The sequence below is a fragment of the Chelonia mydas genome, chromosome 22 (assembly GCF_015237465.2).
Source record: "Chelonia mydas isolate rCheMyd1 chromosome 22, rCheMyd1.pri.v2, whole genome shotgun sequence".
In the NCBI taxonomy this organism is placed as follows: domain Eukaryota; kingdom Metazoa; phylum Chordata; order Testudines; family Cheloniidae; genus Chelonia; species Chelonia mydas.
Genome location: NC_051262.2, coordinates 17,391,988 through 17,401,310, shown reverse-complemented (window position 1 = coordinate 17,401,310; position 9,323 = coordinate 17,391,988). Strand labels below are relative to the sequence as shown.

The window sequence follows — 9,323 nt, the reverse complement described above, 5'->3', positions numbered from 1 at the left end:
AATAACAAGACTTGAAGAGCTGGGGCCTTAAGAAAAATACCAAATATCGTGACACGATAAAATCACAAGAATTTACAACACTGGACTTCACAAGTTGCAGTTTTTCACTTATACATCTGGATTGAAGTCTTCCAGCTTTTCACATGCATTTCATTACTTCAGTGGATTGCCATCAGTCCTCATAATAATCAAGTGGATTCAAGTGGCCTGCCACACATCAGATACAAAGAATCTTAACCTGTAGTGAGGTTAGTAGTCACTCTTGACTTCAGGAGGAAAGACTGCTGATGTGAGCAAGGGTTTGTAGGATCAGCCCCTTAGGTTGGTAGCTGTCTTACTCCAGACTTCAGATGCATATAAAATAACTTCCATTGTGGGAGAAGGGAAGTAGAATTCCCCATCCATGCAACAGTGCATCTCACAAATGGTGATCAGAATTATTTTAACCAATGTTGCTTCTGCCTGCGCTCGCTTGCGCTCTGTTTCCCCCTCCCCGCCCCCCCCCCCCCCCCCCCCCCCCCCCACCCCCCCCCCCCCCCCCCCCCCCCCCCCCCCCCCCCCCCCCCCCCTCCGACCCCACAGTTGTGCTGGTGAGTTTGTGATCTACCTGACAGTGATTCCTGATACAGTAATATTCCTGTGTGGCAGGCAGCGTTCAGTGCTGCTGCATCATCCCCCTGTAGCTTAACAGCCAAAGGACGCCATCCCAAATTCTGGAGTTTCTGCAAAAGTGAATAGGCGTATAGAGTAGGAGGAAGACAAAGGACTAAATTAGTTCATAGCCATCCGACTGTCAATCCTGTTTCTGAAATCCCTTCACTGTTGATGCTGACTGAACTGCATTGCTAATAAACTCTTAGAAGGATTTGGTTTTGAATTTTGACACTAATGTTTAAATAGTTATGCATAAACCAAAGGATTTCTACTGAGCCTGCCATGGTGCTTTTGATGCATTCCATTGTGCCTAGAAATGACAGTGCTATAGGGAGTCTCTCCCAACTTGGGTTGGGATAAGGAACAGGACATAATACAGTCCGCATGCTTTTTTTTATTCAGATGTCTCATAAAGCCCCTCCAGGAATTGTTACATCCACTCTGACCAACACAGAAATGCATCCAGCACTGTTCTCGGGTGGAACTTGGTAGTTAACAGCACACAGCCATATTAAGTAGTTTAAGACAGGAAGTGAAGAAGAATCCTGCCTCTAATTAAAACCGGAAGGGGAATTTTGGGAGGAAAAGTAATATTGAGATCTCCCAAGGGCTCATACAAAAAGTGCTATGGGTTCTCTAATGACTGCAAGGGGCAGCGGAGGGGGACAAGGGGTGTCTTAATCAGAAGATGCCATGTCTAGCAGCACAGAACTCTTTAGCACAAATCGAGAGCGTTATATTCAGTACTCAGAGGAAAGAGTGCCACCAAATGTACTTCTCACAGCACAGGTTTTTTCCTTCAAGATCTCACTTCTAAATACTGACCAAGTATGATTCTGTTTAGCTTGTGATTTCTGAGCTCCCAGTACAAATGGAATGGCAGACAGGAATATTGTGTGTAGACTTGCTTGTATTTTTTTGTTTTGTTTTGTTTTTGCAAAGGAAAGACTGCAAAGGCAATACAGTTTTAATATTAAACTTGAAAATAAAGAGCAAGTATTCTGGTTGTATTTACTTTCTGAGACACCAACCACTCTACCTGAGATGCAGAGATCCAGGGCTGTTTATAGACGGCTGCTCTCAGGCACCTGAAAGCAATCTCCTTTCAGTGTTTAGCTGGCATATTGAACTGTAGGTCTGAATGTTATGCTTTTGTCCTTTGGATAAAACTGCTTGGTCCCTCTGCGGGCCAAGAACGGTCACAGCAGAGTACAGAACTCAGACTAGTAGTGTGTGAAAGTCACAACAACCTAGAGGAATTGGCACGACTGACTTTTCTCAAAATGCCCTCAGCATTTTCTTCATGTTCTGCAAAGTACAAGAGGTGGTGTTGGTCTTGGAGAGGATGTGGAGAAGGTGAGAACTTCATTGTTGAGCAAATGCAATTTCTTCATGCACAAACACTTTGGTCCTCAAATTCCCATCTTTCAGGTGTTGGCAATATTTATTTTCGAGCCACCGGTTTGCTATAAAATGGCCTGGGCTGATCTGTTCAGTCATTTTCATACGTGCAATGGAGAATTTTCCTTTTGGCAATGTTGTTATTCTTATGAGATTAAAAATATTTCTCTGTATCGATATGAACTGCTGGAAAGAAGACTACAGAAGGCCAGCTAATCAGTTCCTGTTAGAGAGGAGACTCCTCCATTTTAGCCTTTAATCCTGTCAAAAGAGAGGTTACGTTGGTTCAGTAAAAGGTGCTCTGCTATCTACCTTCTTAGACTGTCAAACTGAAGAGCAAATACCCCCTTTGGGGGACCTTTTCTCTTGTTGCAAATTTCACAACTATTACCTGTGGATAAGTTACTCTATTAGCGGCCTCATAGACACAGGCAGATTTATGGTGACAGCTCACTTGAGAAACGTGTGCACCTGAGCCATCAGATTGACCACTCCAAGACAAGGAGTTGCAATGCAGCTGCACACCACAAAGCCAGCATTTGTTATGTAAGGTCACCAACAAAAGCCTGAAGTTCAGCTCTTTGTCTCCAGCATTGATTAATGTGCATATGCCAATGCAAAGTGGCTCCAGATGTGAGTAATACGTGCATTGCCATTTGAATGACTATGTCAGGGGTCGGCAACCTTTCAGAAGCGGTGTGCCGAGTCTTCATTTATTCACTCTAATTTAAGGTTTTGCGTGCCAGTGATACATTTTAACGTTTTTAGAAGGTCTCTTTCTATAAGTCTATAATATATAACTAAACTGTTGTTGTATGTAAAGTAAATAAGGTTTTTAAAAAGTTTAAGAAGCTTCATTTAAAATTAAATTAAAATGCCGAGCCCCCTGGACCGGTGGCCAGGACTCTGGCAGTGTGAGTGCCACTGCCAATCAGCTCGTGTGCCGCCTTTGGCAGCGTGCCATAGGTTGCCTACCCCTGGACTATGTCTTGCTTGTTTATCTGGGCTTTGTTTAAGACTGTAGAGCAAATAAGAGAAGAAACTTTGCTAGTAGATTTGTCTTATGAATGTCTGAAGAACTCTGTGGAAAAAGAACGTAAGAGGTTGAACCTAAACTTTTCTGTGTGGTGGGATATGTGGACAAACCCCAGGGGTTTTTCTACCTCCTGTGCTGTTGTGAAAGCTCACTCCTGCAGGCCCAACTGCCCACTTAAATTCCTGAAACAGGAGAGGCTGTTGCTTTTGCTTGTGCAATGACTTGATCACTGTTGGCTGTCAGTGTGGAATGCAATGGGACTGCTGCACCACCCTCACGTTTGTGGTGTTGGGGCATAAATGGTGACATTTGCTATGTCATTAGGACTGAGCAATGGGTAATATGGTACGACATAGCTAGTAATGACAGATTTCAGAGTAGCAGCCATGTTAGTCTGTATTCGCAAAAAGAAAAGGAGTACTTGTGGCACCTTAGAGACCAACCAATTTATTTGAGCATATGCTCAAATAAATTGGTTGGTCTCTAAGGTGCTACAAGTACTCCTTCTCTTATAGCTAGTAATGTATCTCTTCTGGAGTCCATGGATCTGAACTGACCAGAGTGCTAATCACATGGGTCCTGTTCACATGTGCCAGATGTGCTCCATCTCTCTGGCAGGAATGGGTCGATAGTGTAAGCGCTGAGTCAGTGTTACGGGACATCGAGGAATATTTATTGTTTGTTACTGAGTCTCCATAGTAATGCACTGTGTGCATATATCGTACGGCATCATCAAACTGATGTACCAGAGCTATGTTGTAGCTCTCCAGCTCTTCCAAGCTCGCTCCCACTGTTAATGTCATTTTTTTCTTTGTGTCTGATTTCCTTAAGTTTCCATTTGGTATTATGTGCTGTTGGAATCCAGTGGAAGGCTCAGTGAAGCCCTTGTATCTTTCTCTCACTCCCCTGGGAGTTATCTATTCCAAATGAGCTGTGTTTCTGAGCTCTTCAAAGGTATCTGGCATGGTGTGAGAGTAGCTAGAAGGATACAGTTAACTGGCTTCCCTCTATCTCTCCAGGGCGTATATTGTTGTTCCCATCAGTCTAGGAGACCTAGTGGAATGGAAAGCAGAAAGAAATCATATCAAACATAATGTGCACGTCTCAAATATAGAAAAAGCTCAGGTCTTGGAGTTGATTAGAAATATCTGCTCTCTCAGGGAGATCTGGCTGAGCGCATCAGTGGTTGAAGCAAATGGCACTGCTGGGTAACCTAATTTAACACTGGCATTTGGATGTAGCCTTTATTAAGCTGCAGCTAAAAGGATCTGTCTGCTTGTTCTGCACCATTTAACTGAATGATATTCAGGAAGACATCAGCTATGACTCCCCACATAGCTTAGTGCACCTCAGGCTTGACCTGCAGCATGATCTGGTGCTCCAGTCCTTGGCTTCCCCCACAGCTCTGCCAGCGAATCTCTGTCCTCATCTGCTGTGTGCACTGTGCTATAACCAGTCCTTGTGACCTCCTGTTCAGACTTCCCTGTGTGGTGATTCTGTGATACTAACACCTCTCCAAGATTAAACTGACACCTCTTAACTAACTCAGTAACTGGGCCCCAGATCTACAGTGGTGACAGGTTATAACACTGTTGTACTAGGGCATATGCCCTCTTAGTCGATCTTTAGAGAAAGGAATGTTTGCGGACTCGATGTTCTGGAGCAAGAGCACTTCTAGTTCATATGTGACAGGTTTGCCATATGGAATTTGAGGTGGAAAGGAGGACTCCTACTTCTGACCATTCTGATTTTCCTAAATAATCATTGTATTCTTACACAGTCGGATCATTAGTTAGTGCCACCTGTTGTGACTGCTGTTGTGAATAAGGTGAGTTGCTGATACAATGGAAAGAGCTGATGTTCCTAGGGGCTTGTCTACACAGGGAAATTTAGAGGCATGATTAGGCCAGTATAGTTATGCTGGTAAACTTCCCTTGTAACAAACCCTAGAATACAAAATACCTGCAAGTGAAATACAAACTAAGAGCTTTTAGCTTTGGAGGTGTTGTGATAATTAGGCCTATAGCTTTACTCTAATTGTAATTTCACCTGTAGAAATGTGGAAGTTCATTAGATGTCATGATTACCTATAACAAACGATGAAGGGAAAAGGTACGAAAAGGAGAGAGACTGAATTAGTCTAAACAAAAGGGCCTCCTGATATGGTTCAAGGACTACTTTAAAATCATGCTTGGGGAAAACAGAAGATGTGGAATTGGAAATTAGCAAACCAAAATTGGTGTGTTGGATACTAGGCCAACTGGTGGACAAAATAGTTAAGGGAATGGGCTAGTCCACCCATCACTCCTTTTTTGGGGTCCTTAAAGAAATATTTCTTTAGGGGAAAAAGCAGAAGAACAGACAAAGGCTAGTGGAGTGAGCGACTTCATCAGGACGCTGGCCTTTGTTATCCTGATCCTGAGTGGCCTGGCCTGGCCTGGCCTGGCCTGAGAGTGGGACCCAGATGACATTGCCACTTCTGCCAGCTCCAGCTAAATCCCAAACATCACCTTGGATGAAATGGGGTTGGACTTAAATAGCAACAATAACAAGCTCCAGCCCATCACAACTCATTTCTTTTTGCTTTCCCCCAAAGGACAGTTATTGCCACTTTTCGTACAATCTAAGAGACTGTCAAACAAGGGGTTTTTTTCTTCTAAAAATTCCCCAGCTAAAGAAAAAGGGAACAAGGGAGTGTTAAAATGAAAGCCTTATTTAATACTTCCAAATGTTTGTTTTAACTGGTTTTTCCTTCTTTTCTTTATCTTTAATAAAAGGTTAAAGGGATGTTTAATGATGTGTTTGCCATGGGACTAAGCAGGCTGAAGTCTCCCTATAACAAACCCTGGATCTTGTTTAACGCTGTTTAATGTTGGACAGTGACTGGGTTATGTTGACGTCTTTGGGCCCCTGTATTCCATCTAAATTAATACAACAGAGAGAAGCTTTGACTTTCAGCTTTCCTCACTACAGGGACAAGAAAATTGTTTGTTTGAAGATGCACTTGCAGTCAGTCTAAAGCCAAAATATTCTTTTGAGATCAGCTGTTACTCTGATGCTGTTTCTGACAGTTTATCACTTCTTGGTGCTGGCCTTTGAAAGAAGGACGGTAGTGTTAGCATCACATCTATAATTTGAATGATCAGTATTAACACTGCTGCTTCTCCAAAAATGACAAAAGTTGTTCACTGTCACCTGAGAGGCATCATAGGACTGGAAGGGACCCTCTGGGTCATTGAGTCTAGTCTCTTGCTATTACAGGCAACCTCTGTTACAGAACCCCATTCACAAACTGAAACTTGACTAGACATGGATGAAAATTGCAGGGTTGATCAGACTGTGTCAGGTGATGATAATTTTCAGCGAGGTAACACTTGGGTAAACAAGAATAATTTTTTTTCTAGATTTTCTAGTGTCTTAATTTAGAAGGCTAAACAGTAACCTAGAAGGATAAACAGTAACTCATTAATTTATTAAATGTAACCTATTCACACTGAGTATACTTGTTCCTCCAGTGTTGGGAGCTCCTTGCTGCACTGAATTTACATAGAATGCATGCGTATAATGTGATTTTTGAAATATTAATTACAAAATGCATCTTTAATATTCTCTTAGGCATCTCATTACCATTTGCACCTGCAGATTCCTTAGTGTGCACAGCTGTCGTGCATTCCAGTTGAGCACAAGGTTGCCCCAGTTATTTTTGCATGTGATCATATGCGTAACTGTTAAAATCTGTCCCATAAAGTACTTAATTCTGGCAAAGCATTTAAAGTGGCATATTCAGAAGCACTGGGTATTAGTCTAACTCTGCTCCCATTGAAGTCATAGGAGTTTTCCCATTAATTTTAGTGGAAATAGGCCACTACTGAGTGCTTTTAAGAATACCTCCCTTATGTCTGAATTTGTGATATCATTAACTTTAAATCTGGCACAAGAAATGTAGGCATTATAGCTTTCTTACTCATTGTGACTGGCAACTAGATGTGGCTGTGAGGAGAAGACACCTCTGGCAGTGTAAGTACCTCCACTTGCAATCAGAAAGATCAATGTAAAAGCATCACGCTGTAAAGCAGCTGCAGTTTAATACAGTAGCATCCACTTTTGAGTCCTGCACTTAAAAAGAAAGTTACTTTCAGCTCTCCTGATGATGAATGATGGGGATAATACTTGCATTTGCTCATTGATCAGGAAATTAAACGAGTGTTCCTGTGGCTTTGAACTGCTTTTTTGATGATCAACCCTTCTGTACTCTGAGAGGGCGGTACCAATATACCCATGTTGGCATATCCTCCAACTCTGTCTCTTCAGGGATGTCATAAATAGGTAATACTATATGAATAATACTTTTTAGAACGCTCTGATCATTTCCCTGTGTAGATAGGCAGAAAATGCTGTGATCCGCGTATGGAAATAAATACTCCATGTGGGATTTAATTATGCAGACTTGTTTGGTTTTTAAATCTTCAAGTGCTTTTTGCAAAAATATTCTCTGTAGTGAATTAGCTGAGAAGTGCAACATCCTCCGCCATCCTTCTCAATTTGAGCAAGTGTTTGTTTTTTGTCTTTAATTATAGTGGAGCGCTTGCGTATTGGTAGCTTGGTGCTTGGTTAGATGGACTGTAGAGGAGTATCTGTAATGAATGCTACTAACGAAATAGTTACACTTTCCAACCTGTTTTCGCATGGGCTTCCTCTTCAAGTCCCACTGTGATCTTTAGTTGCCTCAGCTGGAAAGGTCACGTTACACAAGAAGTCAAACAAAACACTTTCTGTTCAGCATCTTTCCGTTAAGCAACCAGCTTGCGTGGGCTGATCACTGCTAGCTGTGCTTTGCTTAGTGAAAAACTTGATGGCTGTAGTCTCCCTATTTGAATGAGTAATATGTAGGCAGTGTGTTTTTCATAGCCAGTGTGTGATCCAGTGCTTTTTTGGTCAGGTGTCTAAGCCCCTCTCTTTGCTTCCTTTGTCTGGACTTGAAGTGCCAGCATGGATTTATTTTCTTTGTTGCATATTGGACAGTATTTGTTTCAAGCAAGCATGTATGAATATTAACACAATATAAATCGATAAACAGGATGTTTGTATTAGTTGTCTTTTAGGGCTTTTATTTATTTTTTTTACCTAGAGCTTATTGCTAGTTAATTCATGGTGATTAACATGCTTGTAGCAGGCTAGGCTGGATGCTCCCCAGACGTTAGATCCTGGATACAAATGTTTGTGGTTTACCTCCGCTGATCCATGGTACGTGAGCTTCAGACGTTTGTATCATGGAACAAAGGCTAGTTTGGACAGTCTCCAAATGTTCAGAAATGTGTTAAGTGCCTTGAGTCTACCCTAGAGGTAAAGACTCCCGTGTACCCAGGCCCTTTTGTTTCTTGCTCTAAGGTACATAGATATAGTGTAGCCTGCTGGTGAGCAAAAACTACCAAATGTAGTGGCAAGGCTGTATTTAGTTGCAAATCAGTGTTTTAATGATCTCAACCTTTCTTTAGGAAAATATCTAAAAGTATGACTGCAAAAATGAATGATTTAAATCAAGATTTTCTGCTTGCTTATTTCAATCATGATTAACACTGGTGATTTAAATTACGTTGATTTAAATCTATCAGTCTTGTTAAATTCCAAACACCTGTGTGGTTGGCCATCCTATGGTTGAGGAAGGTGCACAATTGCTAATCAGGAGCTTTGCTGGAGAGAGTTTGAAAAATAAAATCTTCTGGCCCCACAAATCTCTGGGTTTGACTATGTAGAATTGAACATGATATTAGTGGGAAAGTAGAGAGGCCAACATGTGGAGAAACTGTGAGAAGGCTCTGATAGTTCTGATTACAAGTTTCCCCTCTTTGAGCTTGCTGCTATGCAAACTGAGAGTATAGAAATGGCACTGACCCAGGGAGTATGTAACAGCATCCCACCCTGACTGTTTAACTTTTCAGGTGTCAAATTAATTATTATTTGGGCTTCAGTCACTTAAGGTAGACAGGGCAGTCTATTCTAAGGGGTCAGAATGCTAACTCCTCCTTTCTGTAATCTCAGGCTCAAATGCAAAGATTTTTTTCAGGTTTCAGAGTGGTAGCCATGTTAGTCTGTATCAGCAAAAAGAACAAGGGGTATTTGTGGCATCTTAGAGACTAACACATTTATTTGGGCGTAAGCTTTCGTGGGCTAAAACCCACTTCATCAGATGCATGCAGTGGAAAATACAGTAGGAAGATATATATACACACAC

General features: G+C 41.8%; 1 protein-coding gene across 16 annotated transcripts in view; it reads left to right on the top strand.

Moving 5' to 3' along the window:
- The window catches only part of SIK3 (SIK family kinase 3), a 149,388-nt gene that overhangs the window by 55,207 nt on the left and 84,858 nt on the right, over window positions 1-9,323 (top strand). The window lies entirely within an intron of this gene.